We start from the raw sequence: 16,048 nt of genomic DNA on the forward strand, positions 1-16,048 counted from the left end.
TGTGTCTCTTCTGTCTGTCTGTTCTGTCTCTGTGTCTTCCTGTCTGTCTCTGTTCACATCTGTCTGTCTCTTGTGTCTGTCCATTTACCTCTGTCGGTCTCTCCCTGTCTCCATGTCTACATCTGTCTGTCTCATATTAGTCTCTCTGTGTCTGTCTGTCTGTCTGTCTCTATCTTCCTGTCTCTGTCTGTCTCTTTTGTCTCTCTCCATCTGTCACTTGTCTCTGTCTGTCTGTGTCTGTCTGCCCGTCTCTCTGTGCCTCTGTATGTCTGTCTCTATGTCTATCTGTCTCGGTGCATCTGTCTCTCCCTGTCTTGTCTCTCTTCTGTCTCTTTGTCTGTCTGTCTGTCTCTCTGTGTCTGTCTGTGCCAGTTTCTCTCACGTCCATCTCTGTCTGTCTGTCTCCGTCTCTGTCTGTGCCTGTGTCCATCTGTCTCTTCCTGTCTCTGTGTCTCTGTCTATCTGTCCTGGCTCAGTTTGACTGTCTGTGCCTGTCTGTCTCTTCTGTCTCTGTCTCTCTCTCAGTCTCTGTGTCTCTGTCTGTCTGTATGTCTGTCTGTGTGTCTGTCTGTCCTGTCTCTGTCTCTCCCTGTCTGTCTGCACATCTTGGTCTGTCTGTCTGTGTCTCTCTCTCTCTCTGTGTCATGTCTGTGTCTGTCTGTCTGTCTGTCTACATCTGTCTGTGTATCTCTTCTGTCTGTCTGTCTGTTTCTGTCATTGTCCATCCCCCCTCCCCCCTCCCCAGGACTAAATACTAAGTACTCAGCACCCCATTTCCCCCTGGCTTCCTATCACCCATCACCGTCCTCCTCCTCCTCCTCCTCTTCCTCCCACCTCCATCAGCCCCCCCTCCCCAGGACGCGAACCCGGGGCCGGAGCTCCTCACCTACCTTTCCAGGTTGGGGGGTTCACTGGAGATCCGGGTCTCTCGGTTGGTCCTGGGGGGGTGGGGAGAGGGGGTGGAGGTGGCTTTGAACCACGATCCTCCAGATCTCAGCCTCCTGAGCAACAAGGAAGGCTTGGCGAAGAATATGCCAACGACCGTCACCACCACAGTAACAAGAACAACAACAACAATAACCATTGTGACAATAATAATAAGTATAATAACAATAGCAATGACAATAATAATCATGACAACAATAACAACTATAATAACAATAACAATGACAATAATAACAACGATAACAATAATAACCATAATACCCATAATAGTAATAACCATGGCAACAATAATAACTATAATAATAACAATGACAACAACAATAACAATAATAACCATCATGACAACAATAGCAGTAACCATAATAATAACCATCACCATAGTAACAATAACAACAATAACAATCATAACAATAACCCAAACATCATGACAACAATAACAATAATAACCACAATACCCATAATAGTAATAACCATGACAATAATGATGATCATAACCATCATATTAACAATAACAGTAACAACCATGATAGTAAAAACAACAATGTCAATAACAGTAATAATAATAACTATGATGAGAATAATAGTAATAACAATGAGGAGGAAGGAAAGGAGGAGGAGGAGGAGGAAAAGAGGAGGAAAAGGAGGAGGAAGAGAATGGGTTGGACCAGCCACAGGGGGCGTGGCTTCATGGATGGATGAATGGGTGGATGGATGGGTGGGTGGGTGGGTGGATGGATGGATGGGTAGATGGATGGATGGGTGGATGAATGGATGGATGGATGGATGGGTGGATGGATGGGTGGATGGATGGATGGATGGGTGGATGGATGGGTGGATGGGCAGATGGATGGATGGATGGATGGGTGGTGGATGGATGGATGGGTGGGTGGATGGGTGGATGGGTGGGTGGGTGGGTGGATGGATGGATGGATGGGTGGATGGATGGGTGGATGGGTGGGTGGATGGATGGATGGGTGGATGGATGGATGGATGGATGGGAGGATGGGTGGATGGATGGATGGGTGGATGGATAGGTAGATGGATGGATGGGTAGATGGATGGATGGATGGGGAGGAAGAGGAGGAGGAGGAAGAGAGGAAGAGGAGAAGGAAGAAGGGAAAGAGGAGGAGGACAGGAGAAAGAGGAGGAGGAAGAGGAGGACCATGACACCCTGCACCCCTAAGGTGGGTTTTCCATTACCTCTGGGCCCTGGGACCCTGGTACCCCAGATTCCTGTGACCTGTGACCCCTGCACCCCCTGAACTCTGCACCCCAGGACCTTTGCTCCCTGGGCTTTTCCCCTCTGAACTTGGGGGAACCTAGGACCCAGGACCCCCGTGACAGATGCCTTCCCTCACCCCCCAGATTGGTGACCTCTGATCCCTGCACCCCTGAACTTCCCATTCCCCCTCTTCCTGACTCCCTTACCCCTGAACTTTGCACCCCAGGACCTTGGCTCCCTGATCTTGCCCATGTCCCAGGTGTCCGCCCTCCCGTGACCTCTGTCTCCCCCCTCCTTGACCTTTGAACTCCTTTGCTGGCTGCACCCCAGGACCTTTGCTCTCTGGGCCTTTGACCCCATCTTCCCAGGAATCCTTGTGCTTTCCCCCCAATGAACTTTGGGGTCCTGGGAACCCCAGGATTGACCATGTTTCCCCCTGCATCTCCCTGACCCCTAACCTCTCCTCCTTGACCCCCAGAACCCCCAAATCCCTACACCTCCCCCTTTCCCCCCTCTCAGGATCCCCTGTACCCCAAGATCCCCTCACCCCCTCCACCCCTCGTCCAGGCCCCCTCACCTGGTCTGTCTGTCTGTCTGTCTGTCTGTCTCTCTGTCCTGTGTCTCCAGACAGCACAGCACAGCTTGCGGGCTCCTCTTTTATCCGCCCAGGCCCAGATGTCCCCATCCTGCCACGCTGCGGCCTGAGCCTCAGCTCCGCCCCACACAACCTGGGCTGAGGGGGGGTGTCAGTGGGAAAAGGAGGGAGGGGAAGCAGGGAAGAAAAAGAGGGGGTGGGGGTCGGGGAGAGGGGGATGGGGAGACCCTGAATCCCCCCCACCAGGCCAGGCAGGGAAGGGGGGGATGCTGGGGAGGGGGAGGGAGAAACGGCCTAAGAGAAAGTTCTGGAAGGAAAGAGAGAGGAGGAGGAGGAGGAGGAGGAGGAGGAGGAGGAGGAGGAGGAGGGGAGAGGAAGGGGAAAAGGCCGGACCTGTGGGGTGGGGGGCACAGAGCTGAGAAAGAGGGGGTGTGGGGGGGCGGGGGAGGAGGGGGGATAGACAGACAGACAGACAGAGAGGAAACGCAGCCAGAAAGACAGAGGAATGGAGTCAGACAGACACACAGACAGACACACAGATAGACAGAGAGAGACAGAGAGACAGAGACAGACAGACACACAGACAGGCAGATAAACAGGGACAGACACACAGAGAGACAGAGAGGGAAAAACAGACAGACACAGAGAGACAGACAGAGAGATACAGACATACAAATATAGACAGACAGGCAGAGACAGACAGAGAGACAGACAGACACAGAGAGAGATGAACAGACAGACAGACTCAGAGAGACAGAGACAGAGAGAATAACAGATGGACAGACAGAGACAGAGAGACAAAACACAGACAGAAACAGATAAACAGAGAGAGACAGAGACACAGAGAGACACACAGACAGAGAGAGATGGAGAGACAGACACAAATACAGAGAAACACAAGAGACAGACAGACACACAGAGAGGCAGATGAACAGGGACAGACACAGACAGAGAGAGAAAAATAGACAGACAGACACAGACAGACAGACAGAGAGATACAGACAAATATAGAGACAGACAGAGACACACAGAGAGATACAGACAGATAAATATAGAGACAGACAGACAGAGACAGAGAGAGAGACAGACAGACACAGAGACAGAGAGAGAGAGATGAACAGAGACAGACATGGACAGAGAGACAGATACAGAGACAGACAGACACAGATAGACAGAGACAAACAGATACAGAGACAGACGGACACAGAGAATGACAGATGGACAGAGACAGAGACAAACAGACAGAGAGAGACAGATGAACACAGACAGACAGACTCACAGACATAGACAGACAGATGGACACAGAGAGACAGAGACAAATACAGAGAAACACAAGAGACAGACAGACACACAGAGAGGTAGATGAACACGGACAGACACACAGACAGAAACAGAAAAATAGACACAGAGTGATAGGCAGAGAGATACAGACAGACAGACACAGAGAGACAGATGAACAGAGACAGACATACAGAGACAGACATGGACATAGAGATAGACAAAGAGACAAATAGAGACCGAGAGACACACAGACAGGGACAGACAGACAGACAAAGAGACAGAGACAAATATAGAGAGAGAAACACAGAGAGACAGATGAACAGAGACAGTCAGACACAGAGAAAGACAGACACACAGATAGAGAAAGACAGAGACAGACAAACACACAGATACAGGGACAGACAGACAGAGACACAGACACAAACACAGAAAAATGGAGTCAGAGACAGACAGACAGACCCAGAAAGAGACAGAGAGACAGACAGACACAGACAGAGACAGACAAATGGACAGAGAGACAGACAGACACAGACAGATAACCAGAGACAGACAGACACAGACAAAGACACAAATGGACATAGAGACAGAAAGACAGACACAGAGATAAACAGACCGACAGAGAAACAGACAGACAGAAAATGACAAAGAGAAATAGAGACAGACAGAAATAGAGATAGACAGACAGACAGACAGACACAGAGAGACAGATGAACAGAGACAGACAGACAGACAGACAGACAGACAGAGAAATAGACAGAGAAACAGACAGACAGATGGACAGACAAATGGACAGACAGAGGCAGACAGAGAGACAGACAAATGGACAGACACAGAGAGACACAGAGTCAGACAGGGACAGACAGACGTACAGACAGAACCATACAGACAGAGAAACGGTAAAAGAGAAAAAAGGAGTCAGAGACAGACAGACGGATGGACAGACAGACAGAGACAAATACAGAGTGAGACATAGACAGAGAGACAAACGGACAGAGACAGATAGAGATTGAGACACACAGAGAGACAGATGAAGACAGACAGACACACAGAGAGACCGACAGACGAACAGACAGAGACAGACACAGAAAAATACAGAGAAACACAGAGACAGACACACAGACACACAGAGACAGATGAACAGACACAAACAGAAACAGACAGAAAAATGGAGTCAGAGACAGACAGACAGACAGACAGAGACAGAAAGAGACAGAGACAGACATAGCTAGCCAGACAGACAGATGAACAGAGGCAGAGACAGACAGACAGAGACAGACAGACAGATACAGAGACAGACACACAGAGACATAGAGACAAATGGACAGAGACAGAGTGACAGACAAACAGACTGCAAAACAGAAAGAGACACAGAGACAGACAGAGACAGAAATACAGAGACTCACAGAGACAGACAGAAAGACATAAGAAGGAAGGAAGGAGAGAAGGAGGGAAGGAAGGAAGGAAGGAGGGAAGAAGTGGAGGGAATGAAGGAAGGAGGGAAGGAAGGAAGGAGGGAAGGAGTGGAGGGAACAAAGGAAGGAAGGAAGGAAGGAGTGGAGGGAATGAAGGAAGGAAGGAAGGAAGGAGGGAAGGAATGAAGAAAGGAAGGAGGGAAGGAGGGAAGGAAGGAAGGAAGGAAGGAGGGAAGGAAGGAAGGAAGAGGAGGAAGGAAGGAAGGAAGAGGAGGAAGAGGAGGAGGTGGAGCAGCAGCAGCCACAGTGGGAGGAGGAGGCGCAGGCTTTTCCCACATCTTGGTCTCATTTCCTGCTAATTCCTTCCAGATGTTTCCAGCTTCCTCCAGGCCATGATTCATGCGGGGCCTGCAGGAGAAAAAAAGCCACAGCAGCAGAGGCTTCCAGTTTCCCTGCGCCCCTCCTCCCCCCACCCAGCTGCTGTTCCACGTTGCACACAGGAAGGACTCATCCATCAGCACCCAGCATGGGTGCTGTGGGCCCCGAGCTCGGTGCTTCTCCTAGGCCCTGGGTTGGACCAGGGAGGAAGGAAGGAAGGAAGGAAGGAAGGAAGGAAGGAAGGAAGGAAGGGAAGGAAGGAGGGAAGGATTGGAATGAAGGAAGGAGGGAGGAAGGAAGGAGGGAAGGAGGAAAGGAAAGAAGGAGGGAAGGAGGGAAGGAGGGAAGGAAGGAGGGAAGGAAGGAAGGAAGGAGGGAAGGAGGGAAGGAAGGAAGGAAAGAAGGAAGGAGGGGAGGGAAGGAAGGAAGGAAGGAAGGAAGGAAGGAAGGAAGGAAGGAAGGAAGGAGGACAGGAGAGAAGGAAGGAGGGAAGGAAGGAAGGAAGGAAGGAGAGGAGGAGGGAAGGATTGGAGACAAGGAAAGAAGGAAGAAGGGAAGGATTGGACACAGGAAAGGAAGGAGGAAAGGAAGGAAGGAAGGAAGGAAAGAATGAAGGAAGGAAGGAAGGAAGAAGGGAAAGAGGGAATGATTGGAGAGAAGGAAGGAGGGAAGGAAGGAAGGAGGGAAGGAGGGAAGGATTAGAATGAAGGAAGGAGGGAAGGAAGGATGGAGGGAAGGAAGGAAGGAGGGAAGGAAGGAAGGATGGAGGGAAGGAAGAAGGAAGGAAGAAAGGAAGGAAGGAAGGAGTGAAGGAAGGAAGGAAGGAGGGAGGGAGGGAGGGAAGGAAGGAAGAAAGGATAGAGGGAAGGAAGGAAGGAAGGAAGGAGGGAAGGATTGGAGGGAAGGAAGGAGGAAGGAAGGAAGGAAGGAAGGAAGGAGGGAAGGAAGGAAGAAAGGATGGAGGGAAGGAAGGATTGGAAGGAGGGAAGGAAGGAGGGAATTCATTCATTCATTATTCATTTCCTCAATTCCCCCTCCCCCTCCCCCCTTCCAGGAAGTTTTGGGCGGATTTCCAGGCGTTGAGAAGAGGAAGCCATTGGCTGGGTTCTGGTTGAGTCTGACACACACACAGGAAATCCATCAGCAATTTGTTCTAGAAGCTTCTAGAAGCTTGGTTGGGGCGGGGGGGGGGAAGGGAAAGACAAACCATGCACATGAGCTAATCATCATAATAAATCAACAACAACAACAACAAGAACAAGAATAGTCAAGGGACCCTGGACCAGTCACCGCAAAGGATCATGGGAAGGGGTGATGTCATCATCCATCCTCAACTTCTCCCATGGAGGAGAATCCCAAGGGATGAACGTAACTGGGTCCCAGATGTTGGGGAGAATGGGGGGGGAGGAAATAGAAACCAGCCCCAGCCCTGGCTTCTTTCTAGAACCTTCCATGGGTTGTCCTGGAAGCGTCTCAAGTCCTTAGATCAAACAGATCCCCTGGGAAAACCTATCATCAATAGACCATGAGAGGATAAGTATCAATACCAACACCAATACCAATATCATCAATACCCTCCTTCCCTCCCCCCCTCCCCCCCAAAATTATTCCTGGGCCAAGGAAGGGGGGTGGGAGGGTTGGGATGTGTCTGGGTGGAGGGAACGCCTGCCTGGGGAATGTGCTGAGTTATTCTGAAACCTGGAGCTTTCTGGGACCTTCTGGAACCTTGGGGGAACTTTCTGGAACTTTCTGGATGGATGGATGGTGGATGGATGGGTGGATGGATGGGTGGGTGGATGGATGGATGGGTGGATGGGTGGATGGATGAATGGGTGGATGAGTGGATGGATGGGTGGATGGATGGATAGGTGGATGGGTGGCTGGATGGGTGGTTGGATGAGTGGATGGGTGGATGGGTGGATGGATGGATGAGTGGATGGATGGATGGGTGGGTGGATGGATGGAGGATCGATGGGTGGATGGATGGATGGGTGGATGGATGGATGGGTGGATGGATGGAGGATGGATGGGTGGATGGATGGATGGGTGGATGGATAGGTGGATGGATAGATAGGTGGGTGGATGGATGAGTGGTTGGATGGATGGGTGGATGGATGGATGGATGGGCGGCCCCCATCATTGCTGGTCCGCCCACCTGCAGGTAGGCCAGTGCGCACACGATCTTGGCGGGCGCGCAGGTAGCTGAGGAGTTCGCCACCAGGCACGTAGTCCATCATCCTGTACATCCAGCGGTCATCGCGCCACGTGGAGAACCTGGGATGGGGTCAGGGGGAGGGAAAGGACACACACGTGAGCTGCTAGGTGCTTGCTGATTATCCAGAGTCCCTGTGGGGATGTGCTGGGTGCTTGGTACCTGTCCTGAGTTAGTAATAGGCAGGTGCTGGGTGCTTGGTACCTGACTCATGTAAATAGTAGGGAGGTGCTGGGTGTGAAGTCCCGTTCCTGGGTCACCATGGGGAGGTGCTGGGTGCTTAGTTCCTATCCTCGGTCTCCATGGAGAGGTGCTCAATGCTTAGGCTCAGTCCTTGTTCCCCAGGTGGTGGTGCTGGGTGCTTAGTTCCAGTTCTGGGTTACTCTGAGGAGGTGCTGGTTGCTTAGTCCCTGTCCTGGGTCATCATGGGATGGTGCTAGGTTCTCAGTACCTCCCCTGAGTCACCATGGGGAGGTGCTGGGTGCTTAGTCCCAGCCCTGCGTCATCATAGGATGGTGCTGGGTGCTTAGTCCTGGTCCTGGGTTACTCTGAGGAGGTGCTGGTTGCTTAGTCCCAGCCCTGGGTCGTCATGGGATGGTGCTGGGTGCTTGGGAATCATCCTAGGTCACTATGATGAGGTGTTGGGTGCTTAGTCCCAGCCCTGGGTTACTATGGGGTGGTGCTGGGTGCTTGGGGATCATCCTGGGGAGGTGCTGGGTGCTTAGTTCCTGTCTTGGGTCATTATGGGATGGTGCTGGGTGCTTGGGGGATATTGTGAGTCACTATGGGAAGGTGCTGGGTGCTTAGTCCCCACTCTGGGTCACCATGGGGACGTGCTGGGTGCTTAGTCCTGGCCCCGGGTCACCCTGGGATAGTGCTAGGTGCTTAGTCCCAGCCCTGGGTCATCATGGGATAGTGCTGGGTGCTTAGTCCTGGCCCTGGGTCACCATGGGGAAGTGCTGGGTACTTACTCCTGGATCTGGGGCACCATAGGGAGGTGCTAGGTGCTCAGTCCCCATCCTGAGTCACTATGGAGAGGTGCTGGGTGCTCAGTCCCCAACCTGAGTCACTATGGGGAGGTGCTGGGTGCTTAGTCCCCACTTTGGGTCACCATGGGGAGGTGCTGGTAGCTCAGTCCCTGGGTCATCATGGGGAGGTGCTGGGTGCTCAGTCCCTCCCCTGGGTCATCATGGGGAGGTGCTGGGTACTTAGTCCTGGCCCTGGGTCACCATGGGGAGGTGCTGGGTGCTTAGACCTGGCCCTGGGTCACCATGGGGAGTTGCTGGGTGCTTAGTCCCCATCCTGGGTTACCATGGGGAGGTGCTGGGTGCTTAGTCCTGGCCCTAGGTCACCATGGGGAGGTGCTGGGTGCTTAGTCTTGGTCCTGGGTCACCATGGGCAGGTACTGGGGGCTTATTCCCCATCCTGGGTCACCATGGGGAGGTGCTGGGTGCTCAGTCCCCATTCTGGGTCACCATGGGGAGGTGCTGGGTGCTTACTGCTGGATCTGGGGCACCTTAGGGAGGTGCTGGGTGCTCAGTCCCCATCCTGAGTCACTATGGGGAGGTGCTGGGTGCTGAGTCCCCATTTTGGGTCACCATGGGGAGGTACTGGGTGCTCAGTCCCTGCCCTGGGTCACCATGGAGAAGTGCTGGTTGCTCAGTCCCTGAGTCACCATGGGGAGGTGGTGGGTGCTAAGTCCCTGCCTTGGGTCACCATGGGGAGGTGCTGGGTGCTCAGTCCCCAAAGCCAGGGCACCCAACGGCCTGGTTCCTGCCAGGCCACGCCCCCCAGGCCAGCCATCCAATGGCAGCACGCCCAGGCCACGCCCTCAAAGCCAGACTACACAATAGCATCACTGTTGCCAGGCTACGCCCCCCGAGGACCAGCCGCCCAATGGCCTTACTTCCAAGCCATACCCCCAAAGCCAGGACCCTCAATAGCCTAGTTCCTGCCAGGCCATGCCCCCTAGGCCCAGCGGCCCAATGGCCTTACTTCCAAGCCACGCCCCCAGCCCAGCCGACCAATGGCATTACGTCCAGCCGCCCAATGGTGTCTTTCCAGGCCACGCCCCCAAACCCCAGCGGCCCAATGGCCTCTGTTCCAGGCCACGCCGCCCACTGACTCTCCCGTCAGCTCCACGCCCTTCAGGCCACGCCCACCGCGACGCCACGCCCATCAGAAAGCCACGCCCTCCCGCGTCCCCGCCTCTTAAAGGAGCCTCGTCCCGGAGGCCTCCACGCACCGACGGTGACCCGGGGGCCGTCCGGGTCGGCGTCCTCGGAGGTCCTGCGCGCTTCCGCTTCCGGATCCAGATGGCCTAGTGGTGGCCATGGCGGCGGCGGCGGCGACGCTCCGCGGCCCCGCTACGGCTGCATTTCCGGGCGCGGCCGCTGGCGCCGTCGCATCGATGTCATCAGCCGGCGCCAAGACGCGGGCACGCATGCGCGCGCTCTCGGCGGAGCGCCACTGCACATGCACATAGGGTTAGCGGGGGAGGGGCCGAACGCTCCCAGCGGAGAGCCATGGCGCATGCGCAGAGGGTTCTTCAGCGGGGACAGGCTGAGCCGGCCTGGCGGAGCGCCATTGCGCTTGCGCACAGGGTTAGGCAGCTGGGAGGGGCTGAGCCAGCCTGCGCCAATGCGCATGCGCACAGGGTTTGTCAGCAGGGAGGGGCCTAGCGCTCCCGGCGGAGCGCCGCTGCGCATGCGTGTCCCTTGGCTGCTTGTTCCCACTGCCCTCCCGCGTGTGGACCCACGGCGCATGCGCACAGGTTGAATCGGCCGGGCGGCGGCGCAGAGCGGACCCTGGAGGGTCGAGTTGCGCATGCGCACAGCGTGAGTCCGCCGGGAGGTGCCTAGGGGACCCCGGAGGATCGAGCTTCCGTCCGCATTGCGCATGCGCACTGGTTGAGTCGTCCGGCACCGTCCGGGCCGAGCGTGTGGTGCGTGCATGCGTGGGATTCCCTCGGTTGATCTGGTTGGTACTGCGCATGCGTGCCACCTGGCGGGGAGGTCCTCCGCGCTGCACCGCGCATGCATGAGCCACCACGCCCCGTCCCTCCCCCCTCCGCCCCCCCCGCCGAGCAGGAACACGCATGCGTGTGCTCCCGGGCTCTGCGAGGTACGGATCTGCGCATGCGCGGGATTGGGCTGCGCTGCCCTGCAACGCGCATGCGCGGTTCCCAGAGACAGACTGACAGACAGACACAGGGACAGTGAAACAGAGTCAGACAGACACTGGGACAGAGACGGACACACAGATGGACACAGAGAGACACAGACAGATAGATGGACACAGACAGACACAGAGAAGACAGAGACATGGGCAGGCATAGACAGACAGACACAGAATGACAGACAGACAGACAGACAGAGGCAGAGCCAGACAGACAGGGAATGACAGAGAGAGACAGACACAGGCCGACAGACAGAGACGGACAGACATAGAACAAGACAGACAGACACTGGGAAAAAGACAGACAGAGACAGACACACAGATGGACACAGAGAGAGACACAGACAGATGGACAGACAGACATAGGCAGAGACAGACACAGACATAGAGAAAGACAGACAGACACAGAGAATGACAGACAGACACGAAAGACAGACAGAGAATGACAGAGAGACACAGACAGACAGACACAGACAGACAGATACTGACACAGGCAGACAAAGAAAGACAGAACGAGACCCAGACAGACACAGGAGACAGAGACAGAGAGACAAAGAGACAGACACAGAAGTCAGAAGTAGACTGATGACAGACAGACAGACCGAGACAGACAAAGACAGAATGAGACAGAGACAGACAGTGAGACAGACATGGACAGGCAGACCAACAGGCAGACACAGACGAGACAGACAGACAGAAAGACAGAGACAGAAGTAGACTGACAGACACAGACAGACAGACAAAGAAAGAGAGAACGAGACACAGACAGACTGACAGAGGAGACAGACAGAGACAGAGAGACAAAGGCAGACAGACACAGACATGGACAGGTAGAGACACGCAGACCAACAGACAGACTGACAGAGGAGACAGACAAAGACAGAGACAGACAGAAGAAGACACAGACAGACAGACAGAGACAGAGACAGAGCTTGACCTACTCCATTGAGGTCAGGACTTGGTTCCAAGTCACTCAAATGTGAAAATGTTAATCCCACCCATATTTAATCAACATCCATCCACCCATCCATCCTCCATCCATCCATCCACCCACCCATCCACCTATCCATCCACCCATCTATTCACCCATCCATCCATCCATCCATCCACCCATCCACCCTCTGATCCACCCATCCATCCATCCACCCATCCGTCCACCTATCCATCCATCCACCCATCCATCTATCCACCCATCCATCCACCCACCCACCCATCCATCCATCCACCCATCTACCCATCTATCCACCCATCCATCCATCCACCCATCCACCCATCTATCCACCCATCCATCCATCCACCCATCCACCCATCTATCCACCCATCCATCCATCCACCCATCCATCCATCCACCCTCCCATCCATCCACTCATCCAACCACCCACCCATCCATCCATCCATCCACCCATCCATCCATCCTCCATTGAGATGAACACTTGGGTCCAAGTCACTCAACTGTGCAAATGTTAATCCCTTCCATATTCCATCAACAGCAGGACGTGGGTCCAACTCATTCAAGTGTGCAAATGTTAATCCCTTCCCTCCTTCCTCCATGGAGAGGAGTTGGGTCCGTCACTCAATTGTGCAAATGTTAATCCCTTCCGTCTGTCCTCCATCCAGATGAGGACTTGGGTCCAACTCACTGAAGTGTGCAAACGTTAATCCCACCCATATTGTATCAGGACTTGGGTCCAAGTCACTGAAGTGTGTAAATGTTAATCCCATCCATATTCAATCAACATCCATCCACCCACCCATCCATCCACCCATCCACCCACCCATCCCCCATCCATCCATCCACCCTTCTATCCACCCATCTATCCACCCATCCACCCATCCGTCTATCTGTCTGTCTGTCCATCTATGCATCCATCCCTCTGTCTATCCAGGCGTCTGTCTATCTACTCTCTGTCTGTCTGTCCATTCATGGATCCATCCATCCATCTGTCTATCCACATGTCTGTCTGTCTATCTATCTACTATATCTATCCACCTATCTGTCTGTCTGTGTGTCTATCTATACATCTCTCTGTCTGTCCAACCATCCATCCATCTATCCATCTATTCATGTATCTTATCTGTGTATCTATCTATCATCTATCCATCCGTCTGTCTATCTATCCACCTACCAGCCTGTCTGTCCATCCTTCTTTCCATCTGTCTATCCATCCATCTGTCCATCTGTCAGTCTGTCTGTCCATCCATCCATCTATCCATCTATTATCCATCTATCCATCTGTCTGTCTGTCCATCCATCCATCCATTTGTCTATCCATCTATCCATCTGTCAGTCTGTCTGTCTATCCATCTATCTGTCTGTCCATCCATCTGCCAATCTGTCTATCCATCTATCCATCTGTCAGTCTGTCCATCCATCCATCTACCCATCTATCAGTCTGTCTGTCTGTCCATCCATCCACCCATCTGTCTATCCATCTTATCTATCCATCTTTCAGTCTGTCTGTCCATCCATCCATCCATCTATCTAGGTATCAGTCTGTCTGTCTGTCCATCGATCCATCCATCTAGCTAGCTATCAGTCTGTCTGTCTGTCCATCCATCCACCCATCTGTCTATCCGTCTATCCATGTATCAGTCTGTCTGTCTGTCCATCCTTCCGCCCATCTGTCCATCCATCTCTCAGTCTGTCTGTCTGTCCATCCATCCGCCCATCTGTCTATCCATCCATCTATCCATCTGTCAGTCTGTCTGTCTGGGTGAAGAACTCTGAAAAGGGACAAACTTTCTAGAACCATCTCCTTTCCCCGGGCCGTTGTGTGTGTGTGTGTGTGTGTGTGTGTGTGTGTGTGTGTGTGTGTGTGTGTGTCTGTCTGTCTGTCTGTCTGTCTGTCTGTGTGTGTGTACATCCTAGACTTCACCGGTCCATCTGCCATGACCGTTGGATTCAGAACCTTCTAGAACGCGGTGCCGTCTCCACCACCCTATCTAGGACTCGCTGCCCAGTGCTCGGGACAAGATGTCATCTGCTCATACACGTGTGTGCGTGCGTGTGCGTGCATGTGGCCCGGCCGGTCGCCCTGGGAAACGCCCTGGGTCACCATGATGATGATGATGATGATGATGATGATGATGATGATGATGATGATGATGATGGATGGATGGGTGGATGAATGGATGGATGGATGGATGGATGGATGGATGGATGGGTGGATGGATGGATGGATGGTGGATGGATGGGTGGATGGATGAATTGATGGATGGATGGGTGGGTGGATGGGTGGATGGATGGGTTGATGGATGGGTCAATGGATGGATGGATAGATGGATGGATAGATGAGTGGATGGGTGGGTGGATGGATGATGGATGAATGGATGGATGGGTGGATGGATGAATGGATGGATGGGTGGCTGGCTGGGTAGATGGATGGATGATGGGTGGGTGGGTGGATGGATGAGTAGATGGATGGATGGATGGATGGATGGATAGATATATGGATGGGTGGATGGATGGGTGGATGGGTAGATGGATGGATGGATGGGTGGATGGATGGATTTGTGGATTTCCCCCTTAGGCCACCAAAGACCTAAGTTCTTCTCCTCCTGTCTCTCTGTCTCCAGGTGCAGAGAAGTTGATCCTCCACATACAGAAGCACAGCATCCCCTTCGCCTTGGCCACCAGCTGAGGGACTGAGGCCTACCAGGCCAAGACCAGCACACACCGGGAGCTGTTTGGTGCCTTTCACCACGTGGTGCTGGGTGATGACCCCGAGGTCAAGGCCAGCAAGCCCGCCCCGCACATATTCCTGGCCTGCGCCCGCAGGTTCTCCGGACATCTTCCTGGCCTGCACCCGCAGGTTCTCTCCTCATCCCCCCCCTCCCGTCAACCAGGTAAACCGAGGCCTCGGGCCTCGGGTCCACTGCATGGACCACACACAGAGAGATACACAGAAAGACAGACATGGACGGATACACAGATACACAGACCAGACAGACAGACAGACAGACACAGAAACACACAGATAGACGCAGAGACAGACACAGAGACACAGATAGACACATGGACAAACCAGACAGACATGCAGACAGACAGACAGGCAGATAGACACACAGACTGACAGGCAGACAAACCAGATAGAGACACAGACACAGAGACAGACTCATAGACAGACAGACAGACCACAGAGACACGGACAGACAGACACACTCCGATAGACAGACAGACACACTGACAGAGAGATAGACACACAGACACACAGACACAGAGACCAGACAGATAGACAGACAGACAGACACAAGAGACGGGACAGACACACAGATCACAGACCTACCAGACAGACCACAGAGACACAGACAGACAGACACACTGATAGACACACAGACAGACAGATAGACACAGACAGACGCACAGATACACAGACCACGCAGACAGACAGACAGACAGAGCACAGAGACACGGACAGACAGACACACACCAATAGACAGACAGAGAGATAGGCATACATACGCAGACAGACACACAGACAGACAGACTACAGAGACACACAAATAGGCATATAGACAGACAGACGGATACAGAGACAGACACACACAGATAGACAGACACAGAGACACTTGGCCAGACACAGACAGACACACATACAGAGACAGACAGACAGACATAAGAGTCCAGACAGACAGATACACAGAACAGACCAGACAGACCGACCACAGAGACACAGACAGACAGATATAGGGACAGACAGACACACAGAGACAGACAGAGAGACACGGACAGACACACAATCACACAGACGGATGGACGGATGGAGAGACGGATGGACAGACGGCCCCAGGGGAACAGGGAGGGAGACTCCTTGGCACAGTGCTCA

The 16,048-nt window shown here is 53.4% G+C and overlaps 1 long non-coding RNA gene across 3 annotated transcripts in view; it reads left to right on the top strand.

Annotated features, from left to right (window-relative positions):
• Positions 1-10,827: 10,827 nt before the first annotated feature.
• LOC138836037 (uncharacterized) overlaps positions 10,828-16,048 on the top strand; it is a 6,072-nt gene continuing 851 nt past the window's right edge. The window contains exons 1-2 of one of the 3 annotated variants that reach the window (XR_011374878.1): positions 10,828-10,882; positions 14,799-15,034. This is a non-coding gene — a long non-coding RNA (uncharacterized lncRNA). Of the gene's footprint in view, positions 10,883-10,914; positions 10,990-14,798; positions 15,069-16,048 lie in introns of those variants that run through there. The other 2 variants (XR_011374877.1, XR_011374876.1) reach the window with 2 other exon arrangements.

Source organism: Dipodomys merriami, unplaced genomic scaffold (genome assembly GCF_024711535.1).
Source record: "Dipodomys merriami isolate MVZ:Mamm:240054 unplaced genomic scaffold, mDipMer1.0.p SCAF_247, whole genome shotgun sequence".
Lineage (NCBI taxonomy): Eukaryota > Metazoa > Chordata > Mammalia > Rodentia > Heteromyidae > Dipodomys > Dipodomys merriami.